General features: G+C 45.2%; 1 long non-coding RNA gene across 1 annotated transcript in view; it reads left to right on the forward strand.

Annotated features, from left to right (window-relative positions):
• LOC148000034 (uncharacterized) overlaps window positions 1-2,705 on the forward strand; it is a 55,210-nt gene extending 52,505 nt beyond the window's left edge. Inside the window, exon 3 of the long non-coding RNA XR_015641153.1 lies at window positions 1,467-2,705. This is a non-coding gene — a long non-coding RNA (uncharacterized LOC148000034). The remainder of the gene's footprint in view (window positions 1-1,466) is intronic.
• The last annotated feature ends 23,363 nt before the right edge of the window (window positions 2,706-26,068 follow it).

The raw sequence follows: 26,068 nt of genomic DNA on the forward strand, positions 1-26,068 counted from the left end.
TCTGCTTAAAAACCAAAACCAAACCAAAAAAAGCAAACGAGCAAAACAAACAGCCAAACCCTCTAACCACCGCCGCCACCACCCATGAATTCTGCACGAAAATGCTCTGAACAAAAGGAACTGCTTGTGTAGGTACCATCCCAGGGTGCAAGGTCTGTAAGTGCTGGTTAGTTTACACACACGCTACAGTCATCTGGGAAGAGAACCCCGGGTGAGAAATTGCCTCCATCAGATTGGCAAGTAAGTAGATGGGGGATCTTCTCTTTTTTTTTTTTTTTTTTTTTTTTTTTTTTTTTTTTTTGGGTTCTTTTTTTCGGAGCTGGGGACCGAACCCAGGGCCTTGCGCTTCCTAGGTAAGCGCTCTACCACTGAGCTAAATCCCCAGCCCCGGGATCTTCTCTTGACTGATGGTGACTGCGGGAGGGTCCAGCCCCACTGTGGGCGTTGACACCCCTAGGCAGGTAGTCCTGGCTATGTAGAAGAAAGCAGGCGAAGCAAGCATGAAAATCGGGCTATGCCCCTCTATGGCCCCTGCTTCAGTTCCTGCCTCCGGTTTCCTGTAACTGAGTCTAGAACTCACACCAACCTTTGGAGTTGAAGACCTCTAATGACGTGAAGCCCAGATGTAATTGTTTCTCATTTTGCCCTTTCCCTGAATGCCTTCCGTTCCTTCACATCAAATGTGAAAGGTGAGCAGGGCAGGGCGGGGCTTTCCGGTGAAGAATGCCTTTACTTGTAGGCGATCCCGCTGCCCTTTCTCCTCCTGTTTGTCCATTTGGGAGTAGACCTTAGGCTTGCTGGGTCTGTGGCTATTATTTGTGGGGTGGGGGTGGGGTGGGGGTGGTGGAAACAAATGGAAGCCAAGAGTATATTTTAAAATCTGAGGAGCACAAAGACATTGCAGGCCGAGTTGGCCATAAAGATTTACAATTAAATTTCCATCACAAAGCCCCTGGCCCTTCATATTTGGCCATGACCAGTTCTGTTTTGATTTCTATTTCTTTGGCGGGACAACACCCCAATTAGACAGATGAGCATTCCGTTCTGGTGTTGGAGCCCATCCTTGCTGGCCTAGGTTACGCAGGGACTTCTCCCGCCATTTGGCATTCAGTTGTACCGGGGAAGTTCTAACCCTGGTTCTGTGAATTCTTAAGCACATACAAATCTATCCAGGTTAATGCACTCAACACAATTTAATCTTAAAAATATCCCAATTGCCCTGTTGGTGACCTGAAGCTTCCCAGAGTTCTCTAGGTTCTTATGCGCCCTTTGTAGTCTGGGCCAGTTAGGTTAACGGAGAGGGAGCTATCAGGAGTTCATTCTTTCCCTTAAGCCTTGCAAGTGGGTCAGGCTGTCTAGCCATTGTGGAAGCGAAGGGTAGTGCTGTTCTTTAAAATATCACCGAAGTTACAGGGTGGGGGATTAATATTGTGAGGGCTCAGTTTTTTTTTTTTTTTTTACTGCAGATTCTAACTTGCATGGAAAAAGAAACCTCTTGGTTTGGAACCCATCTCTCGCTGCCACGGTAGACAGCTCCCCCTTTCATGAGCATGCGTCAGGCCGCAGGGTGCTTCGCTGTGTTTCCAGGAGGGCAGACGTCCAAAGGAAGAAATAACCAGACTTTACTGTTGCTTGCAAGAAATGAAAGCCACCCTCACACCCAGGGCTTCTCCTGTATTTCAATTCATTTCAAGCGGGGGGGTTGGGGGTGAAGAGAAAAAGAAAAAAACTAAAAGTGACAAGAGAGACAGCTTCTCTTTTCATCCGGATGAGAGCTACATTTCATGACTTAAAAAAAAAAAAAATCCTGTTCATTTAAACAGCACTAAATGCTTCCTGGTCTGGATATATAAAATGATTGGACGGTCACTGCTGACCATTCATCTGAGACCCTGATGTGCCACAGTCGATTTTGGAGAACGGCTCTGCCACTTAATGTGACAAACACCCAGCCCTGCCGTTTAAGGGGTCTTTGAGAAAGGCCGTCCCCACATGAAATGAATTCAGCGGCAGCCATTTGTCATTTTGCCCTTCCTTTTCTGGAGAGAGAGAGAGAGAGATTTAAAAAAAAAAAATGAAAGAAAAAAAAACCGCTAGTGATTTCTTTTGACTTAAACTGGGCATTCAAAAAGCTGTTTTTATTAATGAATCATATTAAGCCACTGGTGAAAGGCTCCCTGACTCTGTTTAAATAACAGGCTATGATTCCTCTCCCCTCGAGCTCCCCCCACCCCCCATTTGGCTCCGCTGTTATTAATTGAGGAGTTTCTTTGTTTCTTTCCTAATGAAGCTAACAGAACACATCTGTCAGGTGCCCGTATTCTTTGCCTGTGTATAGTGTGTAATAGACCAGCTGGAGGCTGTGGAGCTACACAATACCCCTGGCCCTTACAGCAACTATTTATTCCTGGGCTTTTCCTCCGAAAGGGATTGGGAAAAAAAAAAGTCTGAAATTTGGGCCTAATTGCTATTTACCCAGCGATAGACACCTGTTCTAGCTGAGACATTGGCTCATGAATCCCACACCTGAGACCTTAGGGAGAGGAGAGGGGAAATTTCTAGCAGCTGACAGGGCATTTAGACACACAGGGCTTTAACTGGTGGGGGTCTGTGTGTTTGTATGTATATATGCGTGTATTTAAAATACTGTATGTTTAGTATGCACACCCAGAACCAGAGGGTATATATTAAAAGCCGTGTGCTATTATTTCACGGTCAATTGCGTGTCTGAAGGCTACACATATACTAGCATGCAACTACAGCCACGATAGCTTTAAACATAATGCACACAGGCTGCATCCGGTCTCTGTAATGAACACTACCCTTCACAACGTCCGTTCTCGGGCCCCTGGGGAAATGTTGCTTAGGGCAGATCAGAGGGGGAAAAGATAATCAAACGTTACTTTTCTCAGAAAGATTTGACTTCGTTTTATCCATTTCTTTGCCAAATAGCCGTAGCATCTCCCCTTTGATACGCTGAACTTGTCTCTTCCCATCTTGAGCCCAGAAGCCTAGCTTTGTTGCTTTGGTTTTGAAGTAAGAACTGGGTATGTATCCCCTTTAAAGAAATAACAACTTTTATACCAAGTCCTTAAAGGAATAGCCAATGGTCACAGAATGGCATTTACACGTGTTGAGGAAGAAAGAAAAGCAAAAGGCCATTAGCAGTAAAGACTACAACATAATGTGTCACCTGGTGCTAAGCTGAGTCACTTAGAAATTAGTTCATTGGAATACTATTTAGTCCACAGAACTACTTCCTTGCATTTATAAAAGAATGAAAGTTATAGGAATCTGTGTGTGTGTGTGTGTGTGTGTGTGTGTGTGCTCACCCACCTGGGGTATGTAAGTATGTTTTATGTATGTATGGTCACCCAGATGAGTTATAGTAAAGTATGTATGTATGTATGAATGTGTATGTATGTATGTATGTATGTATGTATGTATGTATGTGTGCTCACCCACCTGGGGTATGTAAGTATGTTTTATGTATGTATGGTCACCCAGATGAGTTATAGTAAAGTATGTATGTATGTATGAATGTGTGTGTATGTATGTATGTATGTGTGCTCACCCACCTGAGGTATGTATGTATGTATGTATGCTCACCCAGATGAGTTATAGGAATGTATGTATGTGTGCATGTATGTATGTATGTATGTATTTAACTATTTCATCTTTGTTCTGTGTGCTTGTGGGCATGCATGTATGCATGCATGTGTGTATGTGGTGCGTGTGTGTGTGTGTGTGTGTGTGTGCACATGTGTGTGTAAGGGGTGGAAGGATAGGGGATACATGGCTTTAGTAAAATCACATTGACAACAGAGCAAACACAGCTGCTTGCCCGGTTTTATCTGGGCCTCCGCTGAAAAACAGTCCCACTGCAGAGGCTCCTATGGGGTGGCACTGGCAGCTCTGAGGTGGCTGGATGGGAAAGGAGGGGAGAGACATAAGCATCTTCTTTCCCCTCATTCAGAAGGACTCCTGAGCTTCCTGAGGGACAACCATTGGCATTGCTGGAACAATCTATTTACTGTTCTGAGAAATTTGCCTTTCTGAACAAATCAAATAAACAAACCAGAAAATCGTGTTTCTTTCTTCAAAAGAATATATAAGTGTAATCCATACTGGTAGAAGAACTATAAAATAAAATGAAATGTGAAAGAATAAAAGGAAATTTAGGATCCAAATTACAGATCAGACATGATACATATATACTGCACGATATTAGACTTACATGCATATTCTCTTGCATGTTTCTAGGCCCACATGTGCACATATACTCATATGCACACACATGGCATGCATATACACATGCACGTACACACATGCACACACTCATATGCACACACTTGGCATGCATATGCACATGCACATACACACATGTACATGTATACACACATGCATACACAGGCACACACATATATATACATATGCACCCATATGCACATATACATACACACATGCACACAGATGCATACCCACATGTACACATCTGAAACCCTGTCTGATTTCATCAGAAGCCAGAGATGACAGAAAGACCAGAACTCTGGAGATGGCAGGGTGACAGGAGAGATGGCCACTAAGTATCCACATACAGGTGACTGCTTTGACTCGGGGATCACACAGTTGAAGAGGGAGCTAATGCAGAGGCAGGAATTCACTTTCTATGAGAGAAGGGAGAGGCAAGCAGGGAACTCAGGTCATAGCAGAGCAGGTGATAATAGAATTAGAGTTAATGAAGCCGGAGAAGCCACAGCCAGATGGGTTGTCGGAACTGTTATCTGAGATGCACGTGAAAAGCAGGCATGGTACCCCAGTACAGGAGAAAACAGTCTTAGAAATACATGATAGAAAGACGGGCCCTCATCTCTGAGGCAGGCTAGGAAAGGGTCACTTCTAGGAGGCATGTTATATGGCTGAGGGCAAGGAAGAGGGCATTCCCGAGCCTCAATTTTCTCTGTGGGGAAGAGGGAATACCTACCTGTGACATTCTTCTTGTCACTAGGACAATGTACCTGAGGGCCACTTAAAGGAACAATGGCTCCTTTGGGTTCACGATTTCAGGGGTTCTGTCCATCATGGTGGTGGGCAAAGCATAAAGGTTCAGCTTCCACTGTGGCAGACAAGAAGGGGAGAGACGGGGTTGGGGAAGAATACCTCTGTGTGTGTCTGCCATGACACTTCTAGAGATGTATTGTGGGGGCTCTGAAATCTCAATGGGACTTTGGTGGCTTAATGCTATGAGGATGATGTCAGCAGATGGGAAATGGTAAGTAATCGATGAGGTCTGGTTGGAGAAAGTGGTTCACTGGAAGTGTTCCTTGGGGAACAAATCCTGCCCTGGCCTTGTGTATTTCGCATCTTCTTCCTGTGTCATACATCCCTGGTGCCATGGTATTCTGCATGAGGACTCAGGGCTAACCGATCAAGGATGGCGAACACTTAGAAGTCCATGCTTTTGGTGCCAAATAGGTGATAACGTCATTGCGTTTTTATAAACTAAAGGTTCTTGTAAAAGTATCAGTACGTGCAATGTCAGTTGGCCTATAAATGTCATTGGCTATTATCCGGGACGCTGTTAGTGAACAAGCCATAGCAGAAAAATAAATCAAAAGCATATCTTGTTCTTTGTTGATTTTTCTATCAGCAAAACAGTAGGGGAGACAGATTTTGATAGAAGGGCAAAGAGATTAAGTTCTATAAACACAACACGCAAGGCAGCTGCTCAAGTAAAGACCACTTATATGCTGACAGGACCCCAATAACCAAACAGATTTTGAGCTTTATATAGCTTTAGAATGGGACGGCTAGGCAGGGTCTTCCTCCCAAAGTGCTTGCTCATGATGCCACCCTGGTAGTTAAAGGGCAAGTGAGGCATATTGTGGACCACGTCGTGAAGAAATGCTTTCTCTAGACTGGGATCCGTCTGCCTGGGAGCATGTTATCTCAGGGAACAGGACACTCCACGTGTATGGTAGCATTTGGGGCTGTTCTAAATTCTCTCACGACTGTCTACACATCTGTGAAGAGTACGGCCTTCTCACGTAGAGGCCAGGTACCCCAATGCCACACCTCCTGTGCTCTGTCATCAGATGTGCACCTGTGGGATACAGGCCAAATGGCTACCAGGACTACGGTCTCACAGCAAGCACAGAGGCAGAGATGTTTGGCTATATGGTGTCGGTGCTGGCAGAGTTCTGGCATCGAAGCTTTAGTGCTCTATCACCAAATGGTGGTTACAAGACGTCTCCATAACAAAGAAACGGATGTGGCCAGATCTTAGCTTTATGGCTGGATTTTGAGACAGAGTCAGGATCTGTAACTAAGGCTGACTTTGAACCCAGCATCCTCAGACACGGTCTCCCTGATGTGTTCACCACCACACCCACCCAACTCTTTAACACTTTTTAAGAAAGGTCTTTCCTGTTTCCAAAAGCTGCAGTGTATCAGTTTACTGTTAGGAGTCCTGACCATTGTCTATGTATTACTTGCTTGCTTTCCTTCCGTTATGTGTGTGAGATCCGTGCTTGTTCGTGTGAGCACGTGTATGAGTGTGTGCGTCAATGGTTGACGCTAGATTTCTTTTCCTGCCAGCTCTAGACCTTATTTCTCGAGACAAGGTCTCTCACGGAGGCTGAAGATCATCAATTTGACAGGGCTGCTTGGCCAATAAGCTGGAGGGATCCACCTGTCTCTGCCCCTCCCCCAGCACTAGGGTGATAGACACATGCTGAAGCCACGCCCTGCTCCAGTGCTGTCAATGGATCCTGGGGAATCCAGTTGAAACTCAGGTCTTCATGCTGGTATAGCAGCCCTTTGCTCTCCCTCCCCTCTTCCCTCCCTCCCTTTCCCGCACCCCCCCAAAACACACAAATAAATACATAAATGTTTTTAAAAGTTATTTCTATCCTAAGTTCTGCCCCCTTCCCAGTTCCTCCTCCCAGAGTTCCTCCTCCCCCCTTCCCCTTCACCTCTGAGAGGGTACCCCACCTCCCTTGTATCCCCCCCACCCCCACCACCTGGTGCATCAAGTCTCTGCAGGATTTCATGCATCCTCTCCTACTGAGGCCAGACATGGCGGCCCTCTGCTACATCTGTGCTGGAGGCTTCGGACCAGCTCGTGTATTTGGTTAGTGGCTCAGTCTCTGGGAGCTCCCAAGGGTGTGGGTTAGTTGATATTGTTGGCCCTCCTGTGGGGCTGCCATCTCCTCGAGGGCCTTTGATCCTTCCCCTAAGTCTTCATGCGGATGACATGGCAGCCGTCTGGCAGCCATGGCGACTCTTCTCTGCTTTCAGGATGTGACTAAGGCCCATTCCTCTGGACAGCCCAGTGCCATTTTCTGCGACACTAAATCTCTTAGGCTCTCGCACACATCAGTGCCTCGTGTCTGATTTCCGTGACTCTTCTTCCTTCGCGTTCTTCCTGGAGATCCCGTCTTCCCATTCCCAACCCCAGCCCTTCTGTTCACTCGCACAACACTGTCGCAATCAGTGGCAATCTCCACCCTGCGTACACTAGAACCTCTTCCCTGTCCAATCAAGACCTCCTCCTTTATACTGATTTTTGTTCTTTAAAAACACAGCCGTTTTTGTTGTGTGCAGTGGGTAGTGTTTGGGGAGCTGTAATGCATGCAGTAAGAGATATTTTCTAAGGCTGGACTCAAGCAAGTAAGCCTGGGATTGTAGCTCGGTACAAATGTAACATAAACCCGTGTTTTGTTGACCTCACTGGTCTGGAAAGTCCAAACTGGGTCACTTTATCTGCAACAAATGTTCTCATTATTTTCGGCTACACTGGTGGAACAGTCCTCCTCAAGCATTGTTTGCGGATGACCTGGGCTTGGCTGCACCTTGAACTTCATCTGTACAAGGAAGGTGACGACAGAAACCCTAGAGCTGCTGTGAGAAATAAAATGTTAAGTATTTATGAAATGCTTAGACTGGCACCCAAAATGTGGTAATTGCTCATGCAACATACCTGTTTTGAAGACAACTACTATTTAATTTTCTTCCCGTGTCAGGACTTTAATGTCTAGAATCAGAACTTTGACGATTTAGAATTCTGGGGAGGTAGCTCAGTGGGTAAGGTGCTTGGTCCATGAGCATGAGGAGTGGATTTCAACCCCGGCACTCACGTAGAGAGCCAGATGTGGGGACATGTGCCCAAACCCCAGTGCTGTGCTGAACCCCCCAGTGCTGTGCTGAACCCCCCAGGGCTATGTGGGAACCCCCAGGGCTGTGCTGAACCCCCCCAGGACTGTGCTGAGGCCCCCAGTGCTGTACTGAGGCCACCAGTGCTGTGCCCAAACTGCCAGTGCTCTATCCAAACCTCACGGGTGATCCCGAGGGTTTGCTGGTCAGTCAGTAGCTGATAGGTGAGCTCCAGGTTCGTGAAATACCCCCTCTCAAAACATAGGGTAGAGGGGCCAGAGATGGACTAGCAGACAGAGGCACTGGCCACGCCCAGCCATGTGAAGGTGTAAGGAGAGGAATGATCCACAAAGTTGCCCTCTGACCTTCATTCGTGTGCTGTGTGAACCCTCCATCATGTGCATAATAATAATACACACATAAATCAAAGGTGGAAAGTGATACAGCAAGACACCCTAAGTCGACTTTTAGCTTCCCTATACACACCTTTACACAACACGCACACACTTAGATTATACATCCCCTTATAGTACAGATAGCTTTATAGTACACACTCCCATATACTACAGACATCTCTATACTACACACAATATATTACAGATACCCTTATACTACACATCTCCATAAACTACAGGTACCCCTATACTATGCACAACACACTACAAACACCCTTATGCCACACATACCCTTATACTACATATTCCCATATTCTGCAGACACCCGTATACTATACATACCTCTATGCTATATGCATCCTCATAGTACATATATCACATATGTACTATATATACATATATACACTCACATATCACACAAACCTATATACTACACACATCCATATATTACACCCTTATACAGCACACCCATATATTACACATACCCACACAGTACCCATACCCTTACATTAACACATCCATATGCTACACACACTCATCATACATAACATACACATATATACCCATATATTATACATACTCATCATACACTACATACATACATATACCCATATGGTATACAAACACATCATATACTACATACATATATGTATATATATACACCCATATACCACACACACTCATCATATGTTACATGCATATATCAATGTTCTACATATACTCATCATACACTACATACATATACCTATATACTATACACACTCATCATTTACCTCATACATACATTCATATACTATATACACTCATATACTACATACATATATCCATATACTACATACAATCATAATATATATATATACACACACACCCATATACTAGACACACACACACACACACACACACACACACACACACACAGTGTTCTCACGTTCTCCTCTGGCATCGCATATCTCTGAACTTCCTTGGGATATTTTAAATTTGCCCTCCCTTAGAGGCTCTGGCTTCCCTCGGACCTTGTAGGGAGTGCTCTGCAAGGAGCATGTGATGCAATTTGGTCCTGAGAATCTGTCTGATGGTCTTCGAGGCAGCCACCACCTGTTTTTCTCGCTATGGGCCTGGAATGTCTACACTGTGGTATTTCTTTCGGTTTACCTTCTCTCTATTTTCCTCTGCTCTATAGCCTTTAGAGAAACGCTCCACTGATTGGTCTGGAGATTAGCTTCACCCCATCAGCCAGTCATGAGCTGGCTCTCACTACACAGATCAATAACCAGCCCCTGAGGTGAGCTTCTTGGGGTGAGATGCTGTGCCTAGTTCAATCAGGAGCTTCCCCTGTGCACAAGCAGCTCAGCCTTGCTCCACTGACTTGGGAATGTAGGCTGGATGTATAAACTAACTGGTGTTGTCCAGGCACCAGTGGCTCATGAACTGCGTGTGGGAAGTACAGTACCGGATAGATGAGCGCTTAGAAATCTTTAGGAGACTTTGGCTTGCCGGGCCAGCGAGGTGAAGCATGGGACTCTTGTGATCAGGACATGGATCTGCTGGGATTAGTCAGATGCATCTGGTACATTGTCTCACCCGGGTGCTGGTCACATATACTACGACCCAATTCTTGTTCTGCGGTGGGTTAGAAACTAAAACTGACAGGTCGCTCACTGGTCCTATGTCAGATCCTATCAGAAGTGGGATGTGTGGCTAGAATAATCTTTGAGTAAATCGTGAGCACAGACCTGGTAGACACAGTTCAGGAAGCAGACACCCCTAAAGATTTCAACCTCAGCTCCCCCATTGCCAGTTCTTCTGTTGAGGACTCAAATCCCATAGCTACCCAGGGCCTCACGGACCAGCTCTCCCCACGGCCTCCTGCTTTTAGAGCTCTGTGCTTCTAGTCACTTGCAGGGACCTCTCTAGTAGGGCCAGTATGAACATTAGTCTGATAATTCTATCTGGGAGAGAATTAAAGATGATTTGCTTTTAAAATCTTGGCAACCAAGCAAATCTAAACATGACCATGGCTGTTTCTTCAATAATCCCAAATGCAAAGAGATTCTATGGTTGGGAAGCAGTCTGTGCAAAGCTTGCCTGCCCAGAAATGGTAAATTTACAGAGTGTTTAACCTGGTACTCTGGTAGCCTATGGTAAGCAGAACCAATGACGGCCATTATGAATTATGGCCACACATTTTTGCATATGTTCTGGTTAGCTTTAATGTCAACTTGGCATAACCTACAGTTTTCTGGGAAGTGAATCTCAGTTTAGGAATTGTCTAAACCACATTGGCTGTGGGCAGATCTGTAGGGAATTGTCTTGATCCTTAATTGATGTAGGAGGGTCCACTGTGAGCAGAGTCATTCCTTGGGCAAGTTTAAGGAATCTAGCATAAACCTACCTTCCAGCCAGGAAGCAGCACTCTCTGTGGTTCCTGCTACACTTTTTTGACTGTGAGTTGAGTTTCTTGGTTAGAGGTAATGCTGTGTGTAACTGTAAGCAGGCCTGCCTACAGATTCCTAGTTCAAGTTCTTTTCTTGACTTTCCTCAACGGTGGGCTTGGAGCTGACAGTATAAGCCAAATAAATCTTTTCTCCTTCAAAGGTGCTTTGGTTAGAGTATTTGCCACAGCAACAGAAATGAAACTAGGGCACAGGTTGACACCCATCAAAAGATAAGGTCTGTTTTGAAACTCCTTGAACACGATTGGGCTTGTTGACTGTCTTGACTGATAGGTTGTATTAAAAGTGGAAGTGTGTTAATAGCAGAACCCAGGTCTATTGCCTATGGAAACAGTAAAACCAACATCCAGTCTGGTGGTGCCTGGGGAATGTGGAGGACTGAGGTGCTCAGCTCATAGCACCAGCTGCTAGACACAGAACTGAGAGCTTCTCTTCCCTCCTGCTTGTGCTGAACAGCTGTAGCCAACAGAATGATCCCACTTTGACAGTCGAGTAACCGAGACATCATTTTATAAAGGCTTCTAGCAGGAATTAGAGCTATTTCAACCTACTTTTTCGTAATTCTGCGAAGCCACGAACTTTTACAGTGTTCTTGCGTGATCCCTCTCATATATTCCAAAACAAATATTGGTGCGCCCTCCGCACTCTAGAGCAGTAGTTCTCAGCCTTCTTAATGCCGAGCCTTTAATACAGTTCCTCATGGGGTTGGGGATTTAGTTCAGTGGTAGAGTGCTTGCCTAGCAAGCGCAAGGCCCTGGGTTCGGTCCCCAGCTCTGAAAAAAAGAAAAAAGAAAAAAAATACAGTTCCTCATGCTGTGGTGACCCCCGACCATATCATTATTTTTGTTGCTACTTCATAACTATAATTGTGCTGCTGTTGTGAACTATAATATAAACATATCTGCCATGCAGGATATCTGATAAAAACCCTCAGAAGGGGTCACAACCCACAGGTTGAGAACCGCTGCTCTAGACACTTGAACATTACAAACTTTAAAATTATGTGGTCTATACACTTCCTAATTTGAAAATTGCAGGAATCTACTTTTGAGAGTCCATGCTGAGAGGAAGGATTAATCCATTGGAAATGCAGATAAAGAAAACACCCCAAACTTTAAGGCCCAGTCTTTGCCACTTCACAGAAAATAAAAATTGTGCATGGACATTCTCCTTGTCCTCACGGGGCTTTGAAGGCTGTCCTCACATGCTCAGCTAGTTTATACGCTGCTGAGTATAATTTGTAACAGTGATTCATGAGATATTTGTATGAGAGTCATGGCCTTAACCCTTTGATAAATACTCTTTGATAATGGGTTTTCCTGGTCAATGATTTCAAGTGACTCTACGGGAAATCAGCTTAGTAGTAGATAACTTCCCTCCCAACTCTGAGAGTCAGCAGGGGTCATGACCTCTGGTCTCTGCACTTAACTTCATGCTGTCCACTCGAGGAGATGGAAAAGAGATGTCATTTGCAGGACTGTTGAAGCCTAAGCAAGTCTTCCTTCGCATATTACCAATACTCCATATTTTGTAATCTTTCTAACTGATCTATAGAGTCAGTGCAGTTGTGGTGAGTAGCATTGCCATTGACTATGGCTTAACGGGGCCCAACATCCAAAGGTTGACAGGAACAGGGAGCCTTAGAGGGCTGTGTGTCCAGGGTGCTGGTATATCAGGCTTGAATAGGAAGGTTATGGTAACCAACATGGTTACTGTTAGGGAGAGCAATCGGCTTGTACGGCTAGATTCATGGTGGGCAAAAGTCAGAGGGGATACAGACTCCTTAAAAGTGAGGAAGGGAAATGACTGGTGGCAACTTTTCTTTTGAAGGTAATCAGAAATAGACTTTAAATTGCTGCATAAATATGTTGCCAACAATGGGCAACTGTGTTCTGTGTTTCCACAGTGTGATCTGAAGGGGATACAGTTTAAATAATAGGAATCTGTAATAGCTGCAGAAAGATAAAAAGAATACTGTGTTAGAATTCCATAGAACTTGAGGAGTTCTATCAACTGCCCAGATGGCAGCTTGCTTGCCTCCTTCCTTCCTTCCTTCCTTCCTTCCTTCCTTCCTTCCTTCCTTCCTCCTCCTCTTCTTCTTCTCCTCCTTCTTCTCCTCCTCCCCTCCCTCCCTCCCTCCCTCCTTCCTTCCTCCCTCTCTCTCCTTCCTCCCTTCCTTTTCTTTTTTTTCTTTCTCTATGTAGTCCTGGCTATCCTAGACTTCTATGTAGAGCAGGCTGGCCTCAAAGCTCATAGAGATCTGCCCCCTTCTGTCTCCCAAGCACTGGAATTAGCTGTATGCACCACAATGATAGCAGGTTCTAAAATAATGTTTCTAAAGCAATATATGCAATAATCTGTTCTTGAGAAGGCACTAGCGTAGATGGAGTTGGGGAGGTGTCTCGGTAAATTGTTTGCTGTGCATCTGGGAGGACCACAGTGTAGACCCTAGCATCCAAGTAAAAGCTAAGCAGGTACAGGTGCTGACTAGTCCTAGCCCTCGGCAAGCAGACACAAGGTATCCCGCAAGGCCAGGAGGCTGGCTAGACTATTGAGAAACTTCAAGGTCTGGGTTCAGTGAGAGACCAGACATCAATAAAATGGAGAGCGATAGCTGATGTGTCTAACACACACACACACACACACACACACACACACACACACACACACACACAGAATCTGCATAGGACACATACATGAACATATGCAAGCACTGTACACATATACATGGGGAAAGGGGCACAGAATCTAAGCAATTTCATATTATATATAGTGCATATAATATTATATATTTTATATATAATTATATATATTATAGACTATTTTTAATGAAAAATTCAACACTAGAAGACCATAGAGGGTGTGGACTCTCTGTAACGTCGTAAGAAACATTGAGGGACTAATGTCTTCATGAGGGAGAGGGGTGGATAATGGAGCCAGGGTGGGAGGAGCTGGGTGCCAGCCACGCCCAGTTGATCTTTCATTTGTGACAAGTTCTGTGACTGTCTCCCTTTGGATCTCTTCAGTCATCTGACATTCACACTCTACATCTGATCTCTGCTGCAGATGCTTATTCTACCACAACTCAATCTTTGCTTTCGTCATTTCTTACTAAGAACATGGATGCTCCCCCCTCCATGCTGTGTTGGGCAAGCATCACACATCAGTTACACATCAAAGGGTAATCATCTGCTCTGAGTGCAAGTGGAGGGCAGCCAATTAATTACCTGGCCTAGTCTGAGTGGAAAGAACGGGCTGCCTCCCTCTTACTGTAAGAGTCTAAGAGAAGAGGATCCAGTCAGAGGCAGACCTCGAGCCATTACAATGTACGTTTTTTCTTTCTTTCTTTCTTTCTTTCTTTCTTTCTTTCTTTCTTTCTTTCTTTCTTCCTTCCTTCCTTTCTTTCTCTCTCTCTCTCTCTTTCTTTCTTTCTTTCTTTTTTAGATATTTCTCTCTAGATTTTTTATTGGATGTTTTTTATTTACATTTCAAATGTTATTCCCTTTCCCGTTTTCTGGGACATAAGCCCCCATCCCATCCTCCCTCCCCTTCTTCTATAAGGGTGTTCCCTACCCATCCATCTCCCTTTCCCACCCACCAGCATTCCTCTACACTGGTGGGGGGGGGGTCCAGCCTTGGCAGGACCAAGGGCTTCTCCTTCCATGGGTGCCCACCCAGGCCATTCTCTGCTACATATGCAGCTGGAGCCATGGGTCTGTCCATGTGCACTCTTCGGGTAGTGGTTTAGTAACTGGGAACTCTGGTTGGTTGGCATTGTTGTTCTTATGGAGTTGGAAACCCCTTCAGCTCTTTCAGTCCTTTTTTTTTTTTTTTTAAATGCTAGAGAAAAGTTCCGTAGAAACATCCAGAAATGACGACATCGGAGAACCATTTTCGAGCACCAGGAAGAATGTTAATGAGGTTGCTAAGGATAGTTGTGGTGGGGCTTCAGACACCTCCACGCAGGGGTAGCTGAGCTAGGAAACAAGGGTCCTGGGATGGGATCAAAGCCCCGGTGGGTCGTCAGGGTTCCCGTCACATCAAGTCCACAGCTCAGTTTGGATGTCGCACAGTGCTTGCCGCTGGGTGCTTGGCAGGGCTCCGGCGCTGCTTTTCCTCCGGTGCTTAACCTCTTCTCCCCTAAGATACAAATGTCAATATTGGATTTAGTCTGGCTGAATGGCTGTGTCAGAGGGGAGATTAGTGACTGGCAGCCACAAAAGGGTTTTTTCTTTTTCAATTGGCAAAAGTAAATTTCTCACAAACGAATCAAAACAGTTTGAGGTGGGAAAGAAGCAGGGGGAAACGCTTGCCAAATTTAGTCATGATGCCTCGTTAAACGGATTTGAAGACTTGAGCATGGGCCTTTTATGTGCAAGCTTCTGAATTCACCTGGCAGGAAGCTGGAACAGTACAGGCAAGAGAGTCCTTACCACAATACCCCTTCCTGCATTACAGTCCTTGGGGCAGCCTGTGGAATAAAATTGTGTAAAGTTTTAAAATTAGTGGGTTAAATTCATCCCCTTAAAAATAGGTCATGCTCCTCTTTTGGTGGTTAATTCTCTTTGTGTGCTTTTTACTAGTCACTATTGCCCGCTATGACTGACTGGTAAACATGAAACGTTCCCTCCATCGATCTGTCTTGTTTGTGCATTTAAGTGTGCAAATGCTGTCATATGTAAGCACATGTCAGATGTCAACTTACTGGAGTCAGTTCTCTCCTTTTGCCAGGTGGGTTCCAAGGACCAAATTCAGGTTGTCAGGTTTGACAGCATTCTCTCATGGAGGGCCTCACAGGTCTCCTTCCAGCTAGCCTTTCTTGAACAAGTCACACTCTGGTATAAAGGTCAACGGCTGCTTTTCTGTGGTCATAATTATGTCTCAAACTTGTTTTGTTCTTGTTGTTTGAGTCATGGTGTCGTTATGTAGCCCAGGCTAGTCTAGATTTTGCTATCCTGGCTGCTCTCAAACTTAAGATTCCCCCCAAGTCAGCATTCAGAGTACTGTGATTATGTGTATGTTCTACCATAAACTATTCTCTTCCAGGGTTAGGGCACGTTTACAGGTGCAAAGTCGGGGGGCAGAGGGTGTCTCAGGAAGATCTCAAAGGCCATGGCAGAAGAGTGGTGAAGTTCCAGCTCAACTGGGTTAACTCTGAAGATTCATTGGGAGCTATGATACAGCTCAACACCGGAAAAACCCATCACCTACAGACATGGCCCACTTCACTGGAGTCTTGTATATTGGCCAACATGGTTGAAAACAGTGTCTTTTTACATTATATTTTTATATATCTGATGGTACACCCTCTGGGTGACTGGTGTTGACTCTGAAATTTAAGTATCAATGGATAAACATCTGGGATGTTCTAAGTTAAAAGACACATTCCCCAAGACTTCTAGGGTTGGGGGTGTAACTTCAGTGGTAGCATGTGCCATAGCCATGGGTTCTATCCCCAACTAGAGTGGAGGGAACATGGACCTCTGTATCCCTATAGTAAAGAGAGTGAAGAGTTATCGATGTATGTTGATTTGGTCACATGCAACAAGACATCACCATGCCACTGTCTTAACCACCTAAGGCCTACTCCTTCTCATGAAACAAGCTTAGAGACTGGCAGCAAGATGTCTCATGGCACTGTATTTAGTCAGGATCCTCAGGATAGCTCTCTTGTTGTATAGTTTGTTTTCAGTTCCCTGATACAAGCTGTGGTCATCTAGAAAGGGTGAACCTCAATTGAGAAAAGGACTCTTATCAGATTGGCCTGTTGGAAGCAATGTAGAACATTATTTTTTTTTATTAATGATTGATGTGGACATTAATGATTGATTAACAAGTACTGCAGATGGGACATCCCTAGATAGGTGGGCCTAGATGGTAAAATAAAGCAGGCTGAGCCAGCCATGGGAACAAACCAGTATCTAGCATCTGTCCATGGCCTCTGCATCAGTTCCTGCTTCCAGGTTCCTGCCTTGCTTGAGTTCCTACTTTGCCTTCCCTCTGTGATGAACTGTGAGTGGGATGTGTAAACCAAATCAACCCTTTCCTCCCCAAGTTGCTTTTGGTCATGGAGTTTTAATCACAGCAACAAAAAGCTAAAGGAGACCTGGTCCTTTTGTCATCTGTAGCCTGGCATCTAAGAAGCTACTAGGTACTTGGCGATTCTAAGCAAGTTACAAACTTAGATAGGCACATTGAATTTTAACTACAATGGATACGTAGATTGTCAGTGTAGGTGCACGGACACAAGATGGATTTCTTTTCTTTCTAAGAGAATTGAGGATGTGAGTGTGTTATAGGGAAAAGGATCTGTGTATTAGGGGAGAATCATTTCTTTCTCTTCTCTCTCCCTCGTCTCTCCTCCCTCTCTTATTTCTCAGTGTTTTGGTCAGCAGTTAAGTATCCTGTTACCCTCTCTCATTGCACTTTGTGTAACTGGTGTATACGTTTCTCTTGAAGTCTATGTAACCCATGTGTGCCTGGTGCCTGCAGAGGCCAGAAGAGGGCATCGGATCCCTGGGAACCCGAGTTCTGGACATTTGTGAGCCTCTGTTCCTGGAACTGAACCTGGGTCCCCTGGAAGGCAGCCAGTGCTCTTAACCTCTGAGCAGTCTCTGCAGCCTTCCCTTCCCTTCCTTCATATCCCCAGTGACACTCTCCCTGCTAAGTGTCTTGGCAGCCTAGTTAAGCTTTAAAATTTCATTACCTGTGACTGCATGGCCCCCTCTCATCTTAACTCTCCCAAGATATCCACTGCCCCTGGGCTAGTGCCTAATTATCGCTGACCAACTCCCTCCTTGGGTGACCATCACTGGGCAGATGAAGAAGTCTGTGGCACTCTGGTTCTCTTCTTTCTGTGCTTGCATTATTTATGGGTTTCCAAAGCAGCTCACAATGCGGCAGTAGTCAAGAGGGGCTCATTTATGAGGGTCCGGGGTGATGCTGACTTTGCTGATCCTACGTTCACGTTGTACGTGCATGCTAGCATTCTTTACTCCCTCCTGGGCACAGCTGAGGGTGTGTATGACGACCCACTGTCAACAGAACAGCAAACAGCAGTCTCAGAGGGCGACGGTGACTGTGTACATGTACATCCCCCATCCCTTTGACAGCGGTAGGAGGCCCAGCCCCGGCACGTATTCTATGTCACAGGTAAGGATGCTAATGCCGAGAAGCGTAGGTACAGGCTTCAGTTCTTACGGTTCTGAAGTGTTCCCGCTCCTGTTTGAACCGATGAGATGGATGACTTGAGAGTTTATTTTCTTTTTAAAAATGTATTTAATATTTTTCATACAATATACTTCGACCGTATTCTTTCTCTATTCCACTTTTCCCAGATCCTTCTCACCTCTGTAGCCACCCAACTTCATGTTCGTTCTCTCGTTCATTCATTCATTCATTCTCTCTCTCTCTCTCTCTCTCTCTCTCTCTCTCTCTCTCTCTCCCTTCCTCCATCCCTCCCTCCCTCCCTTTAAAACAACAGAAACAAACAAGAGAATAAACTAAAACATAGAAAACCAAATAATACAAACAACAACAACAAAACAACAATAACAACAACAACAACCCAGCTCCCCCTGGCAGCGGGCAAAGAAACGCCTTGGCGGTGTCCCTCTGCGGTCAGTCAGGGGCAGCGCAGAGGGCTGTCCTCTGTTCATCCTAGCTTGGTGGCCAAAGCTGTTTTAACCGTAGACTCCATAAAAATCAAAGCAAATCAAGTCAACCCAGGCAGCACAGAGGAGGCAGGCAGAGACCTACTTTCAGCCATGCCGCACAGGATGGGGGCTGGGAGACACCTAAAGACCTATTTCTAACCCATGGCAAGGGTTAGGCCATAGATACACGGCGCCCCACCTACCGCCCCACAGAGGAGAGTAGGAGCAAGAAGACAGACGACCATGTGCCATGTCACCCACGCACCTTCTCTCCGGTGCATGGCACAGGTGAGTGGTAGACACCAGCTTGCAACATAGACCCTGGGAGGAGGCTACCCAGGGACCCACCAGCTGCATGGCGAGCCTACAGTGGGAGCCACCGCAATGTTTATGTGGTGATTAGAAGGGAGAGAAAGAGAAGTGGAACAGCTTGACCATCATGAAGAGAGATGGAACAGGAGTCTCGAGTGTAGGGAGGAGCAGCCTGTGGTGAGGGTCAGCCCCACCACCTGGAGCAATGGTGAGATCCTAGCCCAAGGTGTCACCGAGGGCCATGTCTGGGTCTATGGATGGCAGCGGTTGGTGTCGATATCTGCGGCTCATATTACCACTAGAAAACTTGGGGAGGTCCCTGGTCTGACCAGCTGCTGGGAACCACATAGATTTCCAGAGGTGGGGCAGGTCTGGTCCCGCCCCTCACTGGCTGTGGAGCTCTGGGAGCAGCAGCACGTGGGAGAGTAGGCCCCGGGCCTCGCTCATGCGCGCAAGGAAGCTGACTCTGATTGTGTGTGTAGGGCATGAATGTGAGAGCGCTGACCTTGCCACTTGTCCATGTGAGGTGGCATGGGTGCAGAGGTGATGCCCCCTGCCCCTACCTCTTGTAGTCAGGAAAGCTGGTGGCCTTGATGGCATGAGATCAGGAGTGCTGTCCCTGCCGCTACATTAGTTGTAGCTCTCAGGAGAGTGGGCCCTGCACCTCGCCTGGGCAGCACTGTGGAGCTGGCACGGATGGCAAAGGCAAGGGTGAGCCAACCCAAGGGCATGAGAGCAAGAGAGTTGACCCGTCTTGTGCCCATGGCAGCATTCGCTGGAGCTGTGCTGGAGAGCTTGCCCTGGTGGTCTGGATGAGGAAGAGTCAGCATGCCGACCAGCTCAGCTGCCCAGATTCAGAACTCTGAGTTGGCCCACCCGAAAAATCTGTATTCGAAGAGCTAGGATGCACGAAAGGGCCAATCCTGCTGATCCAAAGCTTCAGTATCTCCATTACACAGAGTAGCAACAGGATGACCAGAACGGGAACCTGGAGGATCCAAAATGGATGGTGTTTGGGCCAGAGACCTTGAACCAGACCATGACTCATTGCCATGAACATTTACAAGTGAAGATGTGTGGACAGAGGGTCACACTGTGACATACTACAGCTTCCACGATGATATATTTTCTTCTCTCTCTCTCTCTCTCTCTCTCTCTCTCTCTCTCTCTCTCTCTGTATGTGTTTATTTTGGGGATATTGCAAGGGTGAAGGGCAGATATGAGGGGATGGGGAGAAGAGGGGTACTGGGGTGCATATGTGAAACTCATAAGGAATCAATAAAAAGTTAAAAATATGAAATCAAAACTAAAAGCATACAAAACCCACGGGGTCCAATTTGTGTTGCCCAATGACTCCTTGGCTTGGGGCCTTCCCTGGAGTGTGGTTTACAAACCCCATGATACTTGATTGAGGAAAACTGATTTTTTTTCCTTTCCCAGCAGGTAGCAATTAGAAACAGCTTCTTGGTTAGGAGTGGGACTTTGTGCCAATGTCTTCTGTTCAGTGCTTGGATTTTGGCCTGGGTTGAACCTGTACAGGTCTTTTGTTTCCCGTCGTAGTCTCTCTCTGTGAATTCATGTGTGTATCAGTCCTATTGACTGTGGAAGGTGCCATTTCTTTGCAGTCATCCACCATCCCTGGCTCTTATCATCTTTCTGTCGCTTCTTCTCTCTCCATAGATTCCTGAGCCATGAGGGGAGGGGTTTGATAGACATTCCATTTAGGAATGCTCCACGGTCTCTCATTCTCTGCACATTGTAGAGTTTGTGGGTCTCTGGGTTAATTATGATCTACTGTGAGATCTTCTCTGATGAAGGCTGAGTGATGCCCTGTGGTTATAACAACATATTGTCAGGAGTCGTTTTATTGGTTTGCTTCTTTGACAGAATAACAGTCGTAGGTTTTCCATTAGGCTAACGGCCTATCTATTCTCTGGTTCTGGGTTCTTTTACAGTGACAGGCGTGAGTTATATTCCATGGAGTTGGCTTTGAATCCAATCTTAAAGGCAGTTGGTTACTGCAGTAGCATTTACGCCACTATTGCAACCGTCTGTGTTGCAGGCAGGTCTCTCTTGTAGGTTGCAGAATTCGTAGCTGGATGATGTTGATGCTTACTCTTCTTCTCTGATCGCTTTCTAAGTACCTTCCAGCACCATGAATGCTAATTGGTAGGGGTAGTAAAGGTTCTAGTGAGACACTAGCTTGACTTCTGTATTTGATAACATAACTCAGTTGTGTCTTCAGAAGTAGGTTCTTATTGCTACTTTATAGCGAATAACCAATAACATTTGTAATAATATATGATGTTTAGGGGTGTCTATGGGACCCCTTTAGCCAATGATTGAGCAAGAGACAGTCCATTCCTGGCCTTAGAGGTTTGACTTGGTGGCTGAAGATACCTAGCTAGAACATTCTTTTCCCTATTATCTCGCCGGGATTTATGTTCTTAAGCAAAAGCAGAACTCATATTTGCAGGGCAAAGCTGTCCTGTGTCTTACTTCAGCTCACTTTGTGATTGTTTATTGTCACAATAAGTGACTGATGTTAAAGTGACTTGGAAAATATCAATGACAAGATCATAGCGAACAATAAAGAACAGTTCCCGAGCACACACCACTGACCATGGTGAAATTTGAGTGTTCTCTCTCTCTCTCTCTCTCTCTCTCTCTCTCTCTCTCCCCCCTTACCTCTCTCCCCCTCTGTTTCTCCTCCCCTCTTTCTCACCCTTTCCCTCTCCCCCTCTTCATCCCCTTCTCTCTGTCCTGGGCTGGTGTGCAGCTTGGGATGACAGGTATACACTGGTACCTCCCAGTTCCAAGGCACTGGGGGTCGAGCCCAGGGCTTTGTGTATGATAGGCAGCTACTCCAGCCTTCTCCCCCCACCCACTTATTACTACAGTGTTTATAAAAACAACTAGAAAACTTTGTGTCTGGATTGATTAGACAGAGGAAGGAGGCTGAGAGTTGAGAGGAGAAGCCTTTGTAGGAACTTAGGAGAATAACACACGTCAGGAAGGAAAACAAAAGTTTGTGTTGATCTTTACAAGCAAGGTGAGGTGGGTCGAGGACTGGGCAGTAGTCCACAGTGTAGACCTCAGTGGGAGCAGTTTCAATGAACGGCAGGACCGGAAGCCCAGGATGAGTGGTTAGAGAATTAATGGGGATTTCTATTTCTAGCAACACAGTGGCCTAGACAGTGGGTAAACCTCTCAGTACTAACATTTGTAAATTATTTATAAGACCTAAAAGGCCTTTTTAGACAGACAGCTGAACTCTCGAGAAAGAAAGGGCAATCTTGAGAAGCAAAAATTCTAATAAATCACAATGATAAGTCAAGATGGAAAGAAAGGCTTCCTGGATCTCATGAATGAAGATGTTAGGAACTCAGCTGGCCTCTTCAGGAGGGAGATTAGGATTGGCCTCATGCAAGTTGGGAAGTTAGTGTGCACCCCAGAGACCTGCATCTCTGCCTTTGAGAAGAATTTAAATAACTTAAATGGGCCGTCCACGACAAAGTCACCTCAGAGAATTCGTAGCAATGCATTCCGACTCATAAAGATTTTGTTTTGAGTGTATATAACCCACAAGCATCATCCCTCAGAGAAATTAAGTTAAAGTCATGTTTGGATATTTTGCAGATGAAAAATGAATTTTCCCTTGAGAGACCTACTGTTAAGCCAGGCTTCACAGGACTTCCATAGTTAAAGCCATTTTCATGGTAATGAGTTTATGTCTCAGTCTGTTGGCTGTTCCTATCACAGAATAACTGAGACTAAATGATTTATAAAGTACAAAAATTTGTTTCTTATAGTTCTAGAAGCTGGGCCTTCATGCTGCACCGACATGCCTAGAGAGCATTACCTGGCAAAAGAAGACAAACCATCCTCTCATCATGAGCTTGTTCTTGTGGTAACACCTTGGGTTCACTCATGATGATGGCACTCCTGTGACCTAACCATATCTTGAAGGCCGGTCTTCATAATACTGCTGTAGTAGAAATAAGATTTGAGCGTGAGTTTTGAAGGGGATGCTCCAGCCTCAGTAATTTACAAGAGAACAACCATAAAACAGCAGGAGAAAACAAGCCAACATCACAATCGACACAAGTAGATCTTAAGCAAGTAACCGACGCATTCAAAAATTAGAGAACCGGAAGTGAGAACAGAATGATGTAGGAGGGGGGGACAGAAGAACAGAGGACTGTGAGCTGTGCCATCAAAAATTTCAGGCAATTTGTAAACATGAATAATGTGATCATTGAGATTGAAAAAAATGTGGGGGAGGGTAAAGCTTAAATAACAGGCCAGCCAGACCTGGAGACTAGGGAATATGAAATGGAATTTTATATTAAGAGTGATGTAAAAATAAGATACTGAAAGATGTTGAAAATAAAGATGTCTAAATAAAGTTCCAGAAAAGTGGGGTGAGAAGCAGAAAATATTTAAAATTTAAAAAGCCAAGAATCTTCTAGAATTAAACGCTGATATAAATCATCAGATCGAGGAAGCACAAGGAGCCCCAAGTAGTAGCAGTAAAAAGAAAATATAGTCAAAATATATTCATATTTTCTACTGTTGAGCAGCAGAACACGAGAGACAAAGAGTTCTTAAAAGCAATTAGGAGGGAAACGAACGCTTCCTTAATTAGAGCCCAATTAGACTCCCTGACAGCAAAAACTGAAGCCAGAAGACAGTGGGATGATTCCAAAGTGCTGTGATAAAATTATTCTTTCAAATTATTATTCGAAAAATATTTTTTCAAGGTTAGGGGCAATTTAATGGTGTTGTTGGACAGATGACCAAGAGTCTGTCCCTCATGACCTCACTAAAATCTACTAACGAGTATCGAGTATCGCAGTGGAGGACATTCCTGAAAGATTCACCATGTAGGAAGAAATAATGAGCAAAAATTAGGTTCTCATTTGTGAGCCAGGATCAGAACTTCAGTGCCGTTAACAATAATTATTATAATCTGGAAGTGTGAGGAAACAAGACAGTCAAAATGCTTGACAAAACACCTGTGAGGTGGGGCGTGGGGAGCGGAGTGAACGTGCGTTGCTCAGGGGGAGCTGAGAGGTATTGATTAATTTTAAGTGATCTAAGTGCACATGCTAAGTCGTTAAAGCTTGCGGTAGAAGGAACAGAAGTAAAGCGTGTAACTCGAAAACACCGAGACCACGGCCAGTGAAAGAGGCACAGGGCGGGTTCTGTTTTTAGCTTTTAAAGGAATCTCTACACTGTGTGTGCTCCCTATGGCTTCGCAATGAACACCTCTGCCACCGGGCACAAGACTTCGCTTTTCTCCACATCCTCCCTAGTATTATTTATATAATATATAATATATAGTATTATATATACATATAATCTGTTTGCTTATAGACATCGATAGAGAGAGAAATTTCCAGGAAACATAACAGAAGGAATTTCTTGCAGTAGATAGAATAGATTCGGAGATTTACAGGGCTGTCAGATTTACACTTTCCAGAGACTTGTTCCTTGCGACCGTGAGGGATGTGGAACGTGTGACTATTGGCTGGAAACTACGTGGGGAAGATGGGAAGATCTTCACAGGGCAGGACAAGTTGCCTTGGAAGGAGTGCTAGCGCTGGGGTTGGGCTTGAGGAGACCTGTGCTTTGGAGACGTTGCTCTGAGGACACACGCAGAATGAACATTTGTGCGTGATGATAATCACCACGATTCTAGTTTTAATCTTTCCCTTTCTCGAGTGTGTCTATAATGTACGTGCAGTGCGCATGCTCTGTCTTGCCCATCTGGAGGTCAGAGGTTAACCTCAGGGGTTGGTCCTCATCTACCTTCTACTTTGTTTGAGGCAAGTTCTCTTATTCTCTGCTGTGTTCACCGGGCTAGCTGGTCTGGAAGCTTTTTCTCTCTTCATCTCTCATCTTGCTAAAGGGGTGTCGGGACCATAGATGCGCACAGTCCTACAGCTGGCTCTTACACGGGCTCTGAGGAATCAAACTCATCCTTACCCTCGTGAACGAAACCCTTTACTCCCTGAGCCATCTTCTCAGCCTACTATCTTATTTTTAACAGCAAAAATACAAATACTTTAAATGTCGAGCAATAAGGAATTGACTAAACAAGTGTGATACACATGTTAGGGAAACATAGATGCAAATGTGTAAATAAACACGTAAGGTTTACTTAATGACAACGAAACTATGATGTAGTCTTGCATGATTGCCGTACCAACATGGCTGTCTTCTTGTATCCTCCATAGTAACCAATCCATGGGGGAAGCCACTATGCTTCGTAAGTTACATACTAACATTTCTCTGTACTCCTTGGAAGCAAGTCACTTTACGCTCACTGGAGGGATGTATAGTTACCTTCTATGTTGATATGCCGAAATACCTGGCAGATACAATTTGAGGGAGGAGAGGTTTATTTTGACTCACAGTTTGGGGGCGCTCCATCATGGTAGGGATGGCTGCAAGAGATTGAAGCCACTGGTTATTCTCCCTCCATCGTCAAGACGCAGAGAGAAGTAAGTGCTGGTACTCAACTCAGGCTCTACTTTTTTACTGAGCCTGGGACACCAGTCTGTGGAATGGCACCACTGACTCTCTGGGTGGGTCCTCCCATAGAAACCCATCTGGAAAATCTCTTGTAGACTTGCTATAGGCTCACCTTCTAGGTGATTCTATATCCTGTCCGTGGGCAATGTTAACCATCAAAAAGGGCAAAGGGATGCAACTCCTGTGATTGGAAGTTGGATGGGCAGTCGTGGAAGAAGGCTGAGGAGGTTAAGAGTGGAGCCCTGATACCCTGTTACATTCTCGTCACTCAAATCGTCTTGGAAACTGCTTTTCCTGCCTTTTCAGGATGCTTAACGGGTAGTCCTCAAATTACAACTCATGCCCACTCCCCTCACCTCGCTACTGAACCAACTGCTTTCACATAGTCTATGGGTGATTTATCTCAAAGCTTACGTTGAAATGGCAGTGTGTTGGTGTTCAGGAAGTTCTGGAGGTGGAAGAAAAAAAATCCCAGAGTTTCTGCAAGTCAGCCCTGCACCCTCTCCACACACTCTCCCAAAGCATTCTTTTTCATTAATGATTTGATATTTTCTGGATC

Source organism: Rattus norvegicus, chromosome 17 (assembly GCF_021556685.1).
Source record: "Rattus norvegicus strain SHRSP/BbbUtx chromosome 17, alternate assembly SHRSP_T2T, whole genome shotgun sequence".
Taxonomy (NCBI): Eukaryota; Metazoa; Chordata; class Mammalia; order Rodentia; family Muridae; genus Rattus; species Rattus norvegicus.